Raw genomic sequence first — 14,273 nt, 5'->3', positions numbered from 1 at the left:
TCACTGTTCTTATTGTGCATTATTTTTATTCAGCAATGGCAGCACAACTTTCAAGAATGAAACGTAATTGCAGAATAAAATTACAAAACACAATTAATTTTATTTCATTATTAAAAAGAAAATAAAATGCATTTACAAGCCCTGTCCCCCAATACATATCCACTGCACTTTATAAAAACAGAATGACTGTTCTCCATAGTACATTACTGGCTAGATTACATTTTTCATCCTTGTAAAAGAAAACATTCAAAGGCATAAAAAATGTAACCAACTAATCACTTTCAGGCACACCTATAAGATGCAACACCATTACACATTTAATTAGGTCATCTGTTTGAATGGGACTTGTCAGTCACCTGTTCTAATCATAAATCGCAAATTCAAGGGAAGTCCAATGAATCAAAAGCTTTATTTAAATAAGCCAAAATATATTAGGGTGTCAGTTTATATTTTTCCACAGTTTCGTAGAGTTCATTTTAGGAGAGCACCTAATCTGGATCTCTGCTATTCAAAGCTGAGCTCTTCCTGTTTAATTCTTATCGGTCTGCGAATAAGTTCACTAATGAACACCCAGGAATTCTTGAAGGGCTTCGTGGTGCAAGACAGAGTACCCTGTTCCACGAATCCCAAGATAGTAAGTTCAGTCCCCCTCTGCTGTGGCTCTAAGAACCAGCTGTAAGACATAGGTAACAAGGTTCATCACCTTCAGGTCCGAAGTTAGTAGATGAAGGCAAAATTTCTGAGATTTTTTTGTAAATATTTCTGTTGTGTCATCTTCTTCTACCCACAGAAAAGCCGGCCGATTCACAGAAGAGAAGGTGGCGCAGCGGTATTGTCTTTGCCTACGGACGCAGAGGTTGGGGGTTCGAACCCCCCTTCGTCTTTGTTTCGCTTATACTTGGGTTGTCTCATCATCAGGCCATTTCTGCAGCCGCGCAACCGCTAACATGACGGTGGCGTAAAGGTATTGTCCAAAGCTTGGAACGCTGAGCTTCAGGGTTCGAATCCCCGTTCGTCCCTTCAGTTTGCGCAGCTTTTGTCCGTAGTGCTGTGTAAGTGCACAAAAAAATGAGCGATAAATGCGAAGGAGTATGTGGCGTAGGGGGCTGAACCGATCCTCAGGAGGTAGAGGTTGATGGTTCGAGTCCCCGAGACCGCACCTGAGCAACGTCGGTGGTCCCCAAGGGTGGGGGAGGTGTGTGTGTGGTGTGAGTGGACGGGCAGGCAATCTGGCCCCCCGGAATTTCCCAGAATACAACATGGGGGTTATAATATTTTTTTGCAAATTCAAAATTTTCGGAAGGTAAAAAAAAAAAAATTTTTGACAGGGGTCCCCCTCTCCGTTAGTGCATTACTACTGACAGTCCCACATACTACTACGCAATCAAATGAACTCATTTGATTGCAGAAAGGTAGCAGTATGTAAGACTGGCAGTAGTAATGCACTAATATACACCAAAAGTGGTGCATAGAAACAAAAACAAACAAAACCAAACTCATACATACACAGCGCCTCCATCTGGGGACTTCCTGCTTCTGCAGACAAGCTGGAGAGAAAAAAAGAGGGGGGAATGTTTAAAATAAACAAAATATAATCAAAATATGTTACCTATGAACATACATTATGCAAATGAAAACAGAGGCATTAACAATCTTTGTTAAAAGAGGGTTGACAGGACTGCATTAGTACAGGGTGCTACAGGTGAAGAATATGTCTCCCTCTGCTGGACAAGAAATTGAATTACAGCAGAGGAAGTATAACACTAAAGTCTATTTTTGAAAGGCTGACGAATACATGCAGATTTTTCCCATTACCCACAATTGAAGCTAAACTCAGTTTACTGTATAAAGGCAGAAGTATATAAGACTGGCAGAGACATTAACTATAGCCACTGTATGTGGTGAATACGTGGGAAAGTGTATGAAATGTGCATGTAGTTAAAGATGAGGACAGGTAATTTATGTATGTTGGAATCTGAGTGTGAATTACTAAAATGACAGTTAGCAGGCCCATCACCTTAGACCGGCGCAGGAGAACAGATACAGCCATGCGGGTGTGTCAGTTTCTTCAAATATCTCACATGTACATATTCTCCTCCGCACATCTAAGGTGGTGAGCCTTCCAACTGAGTTCAATAACTCACATCCAGACACCAACATACATAAAGGCCCTGTCCTCATCTTCCGCAACATGCACACGTCATACTCTTTCACCTGCAGTCACCTGGCTATAGAACGTGTATACAACCCTTCCACAGTGTTCCCTCTTACTGCATTACAGCCTTAAATAAAAAGCACATCAAATCTGATTTTTCGCATGTATTGGCACATGGTATTCCACAATATCCAAGTGAAAACAATTCTCAAAATACCTGAGAACTCATTTTTAAAAATCTATGACAGCTGGGTTGCATAAAACAGACACACCCTAATGATTGTAATGGTGCATTAGCTCACGCATAACCAAACTCCTACATCACACACCAAACTGACTGGCCCCTACCTGTGTCCAGTTATAGTAATTCTGATTAGCACACAATGAAACAATCTGTTTCTGTAGGCTTCCTCTGCAGGGTAGTGCATTACACAGCAAAGAACAAACCATGAACAACAAAGAGCATTCTAACGGACTCAGAGGTAAAACTGCAGACAGACAGACACAAATCAGGAGATGAGCATAACGAGATATCAAAGGACTCCAATAACACAGTGAATCACCACTGAGATCTTGCCTAGATCAGGCCGTCCCTGCAAACAGGATGAACGAGCACAGAGGAGACTAATCAGAGAGGTCACCAAGAGGCCAATGGCATCTTTTAATGAGCTGCAGCTGCAGTCCGTTATGGCAAAGACTGGTCAATGTGTGCATGTGACAACAATATCCCAAGCTCTCCACAATACTGGCCTATATGACAGGGTGGCAAGAAGAAAGGCCCTACTCAAAAAAGCCTTTTGCATATGTCTCCTTTGACATATGCAAAAACACACTGAACTCTGAAGCAATGTCGTGAAATGTTTTGCGATCTAATGAAACCAAAATAGAAATTCTGTCCAAAACACAACACGCTATGTTTGGCGAAAACCCACTACAGCATATCAACACAGAACACCAGCCCTACAGCAAAGCATCCTGTTATGGGGGCGTTTCTCATTGAGACGCACTAGGGCTCTCGTCGGGACAGAGGGGAAAATGGATGGAGAAAAATGTCCACACTTACACAACTCAGTTATTATAGAATTTCATTTTTAATTAATTCTCAGAAATGTGGGATATTACGGAATACCATGTGCAAATGAAGGTGGGATAAATCATATTTAATATAGTTTCATTTAAGGCTGTAATGCAAGAAAGGTTCTTACGCTGCGTACAGTTTCTGTAAACACCGGTAGTATTTACAAACAGCATGATCACATGTAGTTGTAATGACAGTTATGAATTCGCTCAACAGGCTGCAGGAAGGCTTGATATGACCAGCAAACAGAAAACTATAGAAATGTCAAACCAACCAATTCATCAAATGCAGCTAACATAACTCGCTAACGTTAACAGGTTTGTTGATTCTTTGATGGCTGTCCAGCTAGTGTTATCTACATAGCTAGCTAGCGACATTAGCTAGGCAGCTAGCTAGTTTGGTTGTTTGTTTATCGATGCAAACCGTATTTTGCAAGGTTGGTTAAATGTACGGATATTATCGCGTATCACACAGGAAGCACACGAAGTAATATTTTCAAAACATAGTTAAAGTGAGCATTCAGACATTGCATAGTAAACATTGGCTTGTAGCAAAACATGTAATTACCTTTCTGCAGCACTGCAGGCGGAAGTATATTTACGAGTTGCAGATGGCCACCGCATGTCCTTCGACGATGGTTTACTCGGGAAATGAAGTCCACCGTCTCGCCGGCTTCACCAATCGCGACGCGTTATTGACTACATATCCCACAAAACTTAAAAAAAACACAAACATTGCGTCACGGTTGGTCAAACCGTATGTACTGAAGTAAAGGGGGAGGCGTTAATTTTTTCCTCCCTTTACTCACTGGCGTTATATAGCGCACGTCGCATAATTATAAGGACGATTTTAAATTTAAGATAATAAAAAAAGGTGCGCAATCAACTGTTTTATTTAATAATTATCGCGCGTTCTCGTTTGTTTTTCGTTTCAGTCACCATAAATGAACTCTCTCAGCCCAACATCATAGTTAAGCCTACAATCACAGAAGTCAAAATGAGACAAAAGTTTATCCATGACAGACAGGTCATTGAGCACAGAGTTCTGGAGCACCTCAGCGAGTACATGCACTAGCATTCCCCCCAATCCACTAACCGTGGATGTCATTGGTGCTCAAGTTGGGTGATTATTGCCTGTCTCTCACTCAATCCAGCCCGGCCATCAGTACGTTTGAGAGACAGAGATTAATCACACTCCTTGAGTGGGAATTGAACCCACACTTTCAGGCTGGGAAATACCAGCGCATTTACCCTCTGAGCCACTCCAGAACTCTGAAAGCACTATCTCATGCATCATAGTTAAGTCTACAATCAGTAATGTCAAAGTGAGACAACAGTGTAAGGCCTGCAGGGGGACTGAACCAAGATCTTTGCTGAGGATGAAACCCTTGTACTGGTCCCATTGTTGGAAGAGGAAGAGCTTACAACTAAGGGCTACTTCACCAGTTAGAATGCACCTCAACCATCATAGACTAGCTCACCCAAGGCTGGTAAATCACATTGAACTCAATGATCTGACATTGTAGAAGGAGGATAAACAATGATAAAATTAAAGGCCATTGGTCTAAAAATTAGATAGATATCGTAGCACAGTGGTCTCAAACTTAGTGTCATGGAGGGCCGTGTGTATGCTGGTTTTTATTCCAGCCTCAGGTCTTGATTATATAATTAGTTCAATTATTTGCTGAATTAGGGATGCAGGTTTGCACATAATGGTAACCACATCTAGGGTGACCCGCATTGTCTAAATAAATAATTAATAATAAACAAACCATTTAACATAAAGTGGTTAAAAAGGGTAAATAATCCTTCAAAACATAAAAAGTGTCTAATTAATAAAAGTGAACATCTTGTTAATTCTGGGATTGCAATTGTGGCTGGAAAAAAAACCCAGCATACAGTTTCCTAAGAAGAGCCTTTGTTTTTTTGTTTTTTGGTCATTTATGGTCTTATACTGCCATCTTGTGGTGTAAAAATAGAAGTTCATAGAAATATCAGAGTTAAATGTTGAAAAAGAAGGTTCGTTCCTTTTTTGCATTTTTTTTTTCAAACAGACTGTTGATGCATTTCTGCGCAAAACCCAGAACATAAATATTTATGAATAATAATTTGTTCACAAATGTTTAATGTGGAATATTAATAAACTGCAGTGGAGTTCCTGAATCTGGAAAGGACACAGTTATGATGTGTTAAACAAAGGTATTTAGAGTGTAAGAAATTAAGGATAACACGCACAGATCTGAATATTTATTATGGACAAGTGAGTGTCTTCACATGGGGACAAGTTGGCCCTGTGCTGGGGTACCTACCCCAGTTTAAGACTCGCTGGTGATGTATCAAGCTATTACTGTTTAATTCCTTCTACCATTTCAGATCATTGACTGAACCAAGATCTTTGTTGAGGAAGAAACCCTTGCACTATGTGATGTGTCTCCACTACGTCTGTTAAGGTGAAGATTTTGGTTCAGTCCCCCTGCTGGCCTTACACTGTTGTCTCACTTTGACATTACTGATTGTAGACTTAACTATGATGCATGAGAGAGTGCTTTCAGAGTTCTGGGGTGGCTCAGAGGGTAAATGCGCTGGTATTTCCCAGCCTGAAAATGTGGGTTCAATTCCCACTCAAGGAGTGTGATTAATCTCTGTCTCTCAAATGTACTGATGGCCGAGCTGGATTGAGTGAGAGACAGGCACTAATCACCCAACTTGAGCACCAATGGTATCCACGGTTAGTGGATTGGGGGGAATGCTAGTGCATGTACTCACTGAGGTGCTCCAGAACTCTATGCTCAATGACCTGTTTGTCATGGATGAACGGAAAGCAATCGGAAATGTTTTCAAGCACCTAGGCACATTTTGGTCCTCCAACCACCGATACTGTTAATCAGTATGCAAATTCTTTGTCATCACTAAGCTGTGATTATTATTATACAAGACTTTTTTTTAACCAGCTGTGGCATTTGGAACCTAAGACCAGTGATCCAGACTTCTAAGTTAAGTCTACAGTCTTAAATGTCAACGAGGAAAAACACTCCAGTACAGCAAAGTTATCAACCCAGGTATCTCTGTTGAAAGCGTAATTATCTTAATAGAGGTACTTAGCGAAGGCACATCACACAGTGTACAAGGGTTTCATCCTCAACAAAGATCTTGGTTCAGTCCCCCTGCTGGCCTCACACTGTTGTCTCACTTTGACTTTTCTGATTGTAGACTAAATGCTACTTTCAGAGTTCTGGGGTGGCTCAGAGGGTAAATGCGCTGGTATTTCCCAGCCTGAAAGTGTGGGTTCAATTCCCACTCAAGGAGTGTGATTAATCTCTGTCTCTCAAACGTACTGATGGCCGAGCTGGATTGAGTGAGAGACAGGCAATAATCACCCAACTTGAGCACCAATCGTATCCACGGTTAGTGGATTGGGGGGAATGCTAGTGCATGTGCTCTCTGAGGTGCTCCAGAACTCTATGCCTAATGACCTGTTTGTCAAAGATAAACATTTACCTCAGGATAGCAATTTGAAATGTTTTCAAATTCATGGGTACATGTTGGACCTCTCCTACTCTGCTGCATGTGAACTGTTTCAAATCACTATTTTATTATTACACATTGTCGCCAACTGTGACGTTTGGCAGCAAAAACCAATACTTCAGGCGTCAAAGTTAAGTCAACAGTCTGAGAAATTTAAAGGGCAAAACACTTCAGTACAGCAATGCTCAGAACCCTGGACTCTCTCTTGAGAAGGTAATTATGCTCACAGACATACTTAGCGAAGGCACATCACACAGTGTACAAGGGTTTCATCCTCAACAAAGATCTTGGTTCAGTCCCCCTGCTGGCCTCACACTGTTGTCTCACTTTGACTTTTCTGATTGTAGACTAAATGCTACTTTCAGAGTTCTGGGGTGGCTCAGAGGGTAAATGCGCTGGTATTTCCCAGCCTGGAAGTGTGGGTTCAATTCCCACTCAAGGAGTGTGATTAATCTCTGTCTCTCAAACGTACTGATGGCCGGGCTGGATTGAGTGAGAGACAGGCAATAATCACCCAACTTGAGCACCAATCGTATCCATGGTTAGTGGATTGGGGGGAATGCTAGTGCATGTACTCGCTGAGGTGCTCCAGAACTCTATGCTCAATGACCTGTCAATTGCAGATAAACAAGTGGTAGAAGTTTTGAAGTTCATAAGCATTCGTCTGTAAACAAACTGTTTTAAATCACGAAGCTGTGATTATTGTTCAACAACATTTTTACCATGTGATGTGACAGAGCAACCAGGGTTCAGAACGTTGCTGTACCGGAGTGTTTCTCCCCGTTAACGTTTAAGACCGTAAAATAAGAGGAGAAAAAAAAAGGAGTCACCGTGCTTTTTAGCTTTAAACACAATAATTTAGTCGAAAAACTCAAATACGTTTACATTTTATTTTAGAACGTTAAAAAACGTGAGACGGTTAAAAACTCTGCTCCTAAAATGACCGCAAAGAAGAGAATGTGGAAAAATATAAAAATATAAACCCGCCACCTAACATGCAGATATTTGCGAAAGCTTTTGGTTCATTTTTGGAATGCTCGAGCCTGTGTGATTTGTGATTCAAACAACAGGTGGTTCCAATCAGACGACCTAATTAATGGGGGTTAAAGCTGTAACAGCTTACAGGTGTGCCTGAAGGCGAGTAGTTGGTTAGAATCTTGTGTTTGAATGATAAGTGTTTTTCCCCCCCACAGTCACCGAACATGAGCTATACACTCTAGCCCAGAGGTGGGCAATGAGGGCTGCCTCTGTTTCTGGTCTTCCCGCCAACTTCCGCCCTTAATTATTTAATTAGCCCCTAACATTCACGCCGTCTGACACGTCAACTACACTTCTTGATAAGCGAATGAATGAGAGCCAAAGACTGTTCTTGTGTCACTGTGATCCAATCTACGAGTGAACCAGTGTTGGTGTGTGCAGCCAATCAGCTCATTCAGCCAGGAGTAATTGGTTGGAAACAAAAACCTGCACACACACCGGCCCTCTAGGACTGGGATTTCCCACACCCTGCTCTAGCCAGTAATGCACTTCTGAGAACACTTATGTCCTCTGCTTTCTTTAAGTGCGGTAGGTGTGTGCTGGGGGGAGGGGGCATGATTCGTAAACGCGCACTATTTTTATTTAAATAATGAAATGTAATCGATCGATTATCGCCTCAGTCGGTACGTCAGTACGCCTCAGTCAGTACGTGCATTTTAATTACCTGTCACCTTTGTAGCAGCTTTCTGCGCAACAAAATGTTGCGGGTTCAAACCCCGGCTTTTCCTCCCTCGGGTGGGGTTTTTTGAGAGTTTGCTCCCCGCTCTTCCTTCGTGTCTATGTGGTCTCGTCATCGTCCGTACCCTCCGGCGAGCTTCAAAGCGCCGGAGACGGTTGGGGAGGGCGAATTCGGCGTCTTCGTCTCTAAAAAAAAACATCTGCTCACATTTATTCATACCGCACAGCCGACTGTCAGGCTTCCCCGCGAACGCGTGCTGCGAGGTCCCATCGCTGTCTGGACGGCGGAAGCAGGGGAGTGTTCTTCCCCCGGTCTATGCCGCGATGCCCAGGAGAAGTGATGCTGTGAGGTGAACTCTATGGTATTTATGGTGGTATCTATGGCGGTGTCTGTGGTATCCACTGAAATGCATGCTGTCTCTGAGGGAGGGAGGGAGGGAGGGGGGGGGTGATGGCTGGGACCACTGTTGCAGGTTTAAGATGGAAAAGGGCACCTGGGTTCGACGCGAGCGGAGGGGGGGGGGGGGAGTGCGAGGAACGCCCTCACGCGGACTCCACTCGGGCGAGAACGACGGTGCCCGTTTCAGCGTCAGCGGGGGTGGAGGGGGGGGCCCAAATCGATCGGTTCCATAGCTGCGAGGAAGCGCGCCTGTGATGAAGCCCCTTCTCTCATTCTTCCCCCCCCGAAGCGTCACTGGTGAACACAGTCCGCAGTGTCAACAGAACAAACCAGCCTATAAGGAAACAGATTTGATACGGTTACACCCCCCCCCCCCCAACTCCCCCACTTTATAATTGTGGCTATACTTAGCTTCGCAGTTCTTTGAATTCAGCTTTGAACTCAGGACAAAAGGGGTCTCTGTGCGTGAGTTATGTAATGAGATGGGGCTCTCTGATATATTCGTGGTTTACATGCCAAGTCTGCTTTTTAAAGTTTTATTGTCAGCTTGCTTTTTTTGATTTACTGGGTATAACTGGGCTGAACAGTCTTAATTCCAGGTGCTTTTACTCTTTTCCACGTAAGAGGCAGAGCATGGTAAAGTGGGGCGGGGTTTTCATATCTATGGGGAGGGGCAAAGTGGAGTGTCATCCTCTTCCTTCCCCCTCCTCACCTTCTTCCTTTCAAATGCACCATTTTGCGTTATGTGTGCATTTTGTGTGGACATCCCAGTGGACATTTTAGTGGCGAAAAGTCGGTGGAATGATGCTTAGGCGTTCGGGTGAAATCCTGGCTACGTTTGGTTGAACAGTGAAAGTTTTCCAGCCAGCTAGGAGGTTGCCAGGCTACCACTGAATGTGTGTAATTCAGGGAGAAAATGAATCCTCAAGTCAAACCTCAAGTCCAGCGCTTGTTAGCGCACGCAAAAACCAGTAACATGACCAGCGATTGGTCACAGTATTTGTTTTGCGCCAATCGTTGGCCGTGTCATTAGTTTTGCGTCTCCTGAAAAGTTTTGCACATTCTAAGTCTTAGTAAAACCAGACCCTCGCGTGGCCTTACCGCCGACCTCCATCTTGGCTCTTCTGGGACTCCGTCCCGGCAGACCTCGGGGCTCTCCGCGCGCGTGCCTCCCTGCTCCGCTATGGGCCCCCGGCTGAGGATCTGAGCGGGGCCCGATCTGAGAGAGAACGAGACGATTAGCGGCATCAAAAGCGGGAAGCCTTCGGCCTCGCCGGCGCCGTCGGCTGTTCTCCGAAACGGACGACACTGGACCCCCTTCAGAAAGAACACCACGCGGATCCACTCCTCGCCCCCCCCCCATCCCCGCCCCCCCATCGCCTCCCCCAGCGCCGAACCCAGACAACGCCGCGCACTGTTCCGCACAAACAGGTCACAATAAACCTAGAACATTCCTTTCCCCACATTCCTTAACCCTTTAATGTGTATGATCGCAAATATGTGTTTAGAAGGTTCCCAACTGAACATTCTAATGCTGATGTCACAATCCAGAAAAACCGACTCCCCAAAGGGTTAATTGTACTAAGAGGGACTGCACGCTGGATTTTAAAAAGGGACACAGAAGTGTGAAAATGTTTTTGTGTGTGTGTGTATTTAACGAGAAATTAAATGGTCTTGCTTTATTTTACTTCAGTTGCTGGATATTGGTTTCGCATTGTGTGAAAAATTCTAATTTCTTCTTTGCTTAGGGGCGGTGTGCTCACACAGCGATAAAAACGCAGTGTTCTGACCTCACAATGCGAACACATCACATACAGGTACAGAGAGACAGAAAGGGAGCAACAGATAGAGGAACCGTTTCCAATGTGACCCAACAGCAACGGAGAATCTTCAACTGCCAGCCATGAACCCTTCTAGCCCTCACAGGCAACGGCAGCACGAGCGGTTTGAGTTAGCGCTAGCGACTAGCCAGCTAAGCTAAAGAACAGGGCCTCCAGCCAATGGGAATTAGTTCATTAGACATTTTTCCTTTTTTTTTTTACAGTTGACAGTTGGATGGTTGCCAGATACACACCCCGGGGCTACTACAGTACAGGAGCTCTATTAAGACCTTGCGTTTGAACAGACTGTGCAGGTCACAGGATGAACCGCTGACTGACAGTCAGCTGTGCAGACGTGAGGAGGGAAGGGGGGGCGAGGCGAGGGAACCTGCAGAGGGCGCCGTTGAGCTTGTGCACGCTGCCAGCAAAGCTCAATTGTGAAGAAAAGTCCTCTTCATTTATACTTTTTTTCGGGGTCAGTATTCTTGGTGTGCATGGGACAGGTTAGTACTTTCATTATTATTATTTTTTCCACATAATGCTAATGTCTTTGTGACAAAAGCATGTTGCAGTGAGAATATTTTATTTAAAACATTATTAATTATTAATGATATTTTTATTGAATGCAAAATAGAACATATAGTTCTTACAATTAAGACCAGGGACTCATGTCCCCCACAGGGGACAACATTGAATTACTAGGTCTCAGGAGGTTAATCGATCATTCAGTCACACCGCTGCTTCAATATCCATACCACTTCAGCGACTTATCGACAAATTGGATTGTGGGTTTTGTAGTTCTCATACCACGGGGCTCAGTCACGCAGGAGATGCGCACATAAACACGTGTAGTTGTGAAACCCGGAGCGCCTTCCCTTTGGGCCCCCTGGTTTTTCTAATTGCGCCCGGCAACAAGTTTCTGCAAGGTGCCCCCTTACCCCCCCCCGCCCCCCGCTACTTTAAAAATGCTTTTTCGAAGGAGCTTCAGATCGAATTACAGCGCTTCTCAACTTGAACTTTAAATTGTTCGCTTGTCATAACAACATGCGGTTTAAAAAAAAAAAAAAAAAGTACGAACCCAGAACAGGGAGTTCCAGGGTGGGAGGGTCCCCAGGACCTCGCCCCGCCCGGTGAGTGGCGTGGGTTTCCTCCAATCGGCTCGCGCGCTGACCGAACGTCCGTCTGCTCCTGCACGGGGCGCAAATGTCGCTTGTTGGTGATGGCGTCATACGAGCATTTGCTTGTTTGAGAGCGTGCGTAACGATAGGGAGGGCAGGGTTATTGTGCTCGCGGCTGGCGTCCATTTTGAGAGAGAAGGGGAGTTATTGTGCCTGTTGTGGGTGTTCATTATGAGAGAGATAGAGAGAGAGAGGGCGGAGTTACTGTGCTCGCTGTTGATGTCAATTATGAGAGTGGGCGGGGTTATTACTCCTTCACGAGAGAAGAGGGGTGGTTATATTGCCTGTTGTGGGTGTTCATAATGAGGGGCAATTGCTGGAAACTGTGACTCAGCGTGTTAGTTGGCCATCCTGTCCCTACAGTACAGAGTCTCATTACTGTACCAGCGAGCACTGAATGACTCACCCGGAAGCTGAAACATGCCACAGGTCGGTTAACGAAGGTCAATAAAGGCTGCTGCGTATCTGCATTTTCCTGCGGCAGAGAGAACGAGAGAACCCGACGGAGCGTATACGAATTATGTGCGAGGCGGGGGGGTCGGCCTCTAAAGTGCGCAGGTCACCGCGGCGACCTTTAGCCAGCCGAAGGCGCTGCTAGTGGCGATAGCGCACCGCTAACAGCACTACCGATACGCTTCGGCGTCTGGCGGTCTCGTTCCATGAGCTCGTGCGGCCTACCGTTTCGCGGCTGAGCCGTTGTTGTTGTTGCTCCGATACGTTGGACCGGGGCAGCCCTAGCGAGGCAGAAATTCGACAAACACGACATCCTATCGCAGCGCCACGTTAAAAGTCACTGAGCTCTTAAGTGTGACCCATTTTTTTTGCCAACGTGTGTCCATGGAGATCACACGGCCGCACGCTTGATTTTGTGCGCCTGTTAGCAAACGGCTGTGGCTGAAGTAGCCGAACTAGCCGCTAACTGGAAAGGGGGCTGTCCGCGCACGTTTGGAAACGCGGCGTGCGTCGGACGCCCTCGTCTGCGGAGAGCAAACGACGGAGCGCGTTATACGCAAATACAGGGCCCGGCGCCGGGACCCCCCCACCGCTCGCCGGGGCCGCTCCCACAATGCACCGCGCGACCCCGGCCCGCGGGACGAATAGGATGCGCCGGATGCCCGGATCCGGTCCGAGCCGCCCGTGAGAGCGAAATATTTACGCAAGATCCAGACGCTTCTCTTTGCTTAGGCTGGGGGGCAAAACGGAACCGCGCGCTACGCCGGAGGGCTGGGAGGGCGGCTCTGGGACAAATAAATCCATGCGTGGAGGGTGTGTGTGTGTGTGTGTGTGTGTGTGTGCGTGTGTGTGTGTGTGTGTGTGTGAATGAGAGAGAGGAGGGGGGGGTATAACAGAAAAGGGCTTTTCATACGCACGCACGCACACACTCATGCACGCACGCACATCTAATACAGCCAGCAATATTCCAACATTGATTTGGTGTGTCTGATATCAAGCGTTCGGGGCCAAACAAAACCGCAACTAGCAGACAAACGTACAGACAAACGCAATATTCAATTATTTACGTATTTATGTTAGGTCTTTAACGTTCTATTTATCTCTTTAAAAGTTTTCACTACTGTTCCTCAATGCCGTTTAAATTCATTTATTAAACTAACTCAATGAAATAGCTGGCAGGTACGTGAGCCCTAAACGGAATGCAGAGCTCATTATCAGGCCTACTCCTTCCATCAATCATCAGGCAATTCAGACAAGTCAAAACTCCCCGAGCTAACCAGCATCCAGAGTCTCTCACAGAATGGAAACGACAGGGGCTTCCCAGACGCAGGCGTCCATGCTAACGCGCTAGCTGCTAACACGACCGCACTTCCAGCTAGTATCGCAACTAACGATGATTATCATTTGAAACAAAACAAATAAATGCTTACAGTGGCGAAAGTCAGGAATTGCAGCCTTTTACGTGCACAGCCCCGCCATTTTGGGGGAGCAAAAATAATTGGGCAATTACCTGTTCCGCTGTTTCTTGGCTGGCTTTGTGTGTCTTTGCATCATGGGTTCATGCGCAAGAAAGCTAACTAAATGCACAGAGTTGATTCTAGGTGTGGCATTGGCATTCAGAGTATATTGCTGAAATAAAATCACCATATTTAGCACTTGGTTGCGAATCCTTTGCATTCGATGACTGCCTGAAGCCTGGAAGCCTCGGACCTCACCAGACACCGGATATCTTCCCCGGCGGTGCTCTAGCTGGTCTGTGCTGCAGCCATCTTAAGTTCCTGTTTGCTTTGGAGGATGTTTGCCTTCAGTCTTGTCTTCAGCAAGTGAAAAGGCACGTTCAATTGGATTCACGACAGGCGATTGACTAGGGCCAGTCAAGAACGTTCCACTTTTTGGCCGCGAAATGCTCCATGTTCGCTTTAGCAGTACGTTCGGGGTCACTGTCTCCG

At 45.5% G+C, this 14,273-nt stretch overlaps 1 long non-coding RNA gene across 1 annotated transcript; it reads right to left on the bottom strand.

Moving 5' to 3' along the window:
* LOC135245537 (uncharacterized) lies at positions 1-8,930 on the bottom strand. Its single transcript, XR_010327281.1, has 4 exons — positions 8,460-8,930; positions 3,801-3,948; positions 1,507-1,547; positions 1-1,048 (listed from the first exon to the last, which is right to left on the bottom strand). It is a non-coding gene; the product is annotated as an uncharacterized LOC135245537 (long non-coding RNA).
* Positions 8,931-14,273: the final 5,343 nt, after the last annotated feature.

This window comes from Anguilla rostrata, chromosome 19 (genome assembly GCF_018555375.3).
Source record: "Anguilla rostrata isolate EN2019 chromosome 19, ASM1855537v3, whole genome shotgun sequence".
Taxonomy (NCBI): Eukaryota; Metazoa; Chordata; class Actinopteri; order Anguilliformes; family Anguillidae; genus Anguilla; species Anguilla rostrata.
The sequence above is the reverse complement of the archived record's forward strand: the minus strand, read 5'-3'. Positions and strand labels throughout refer to the sequence as shown.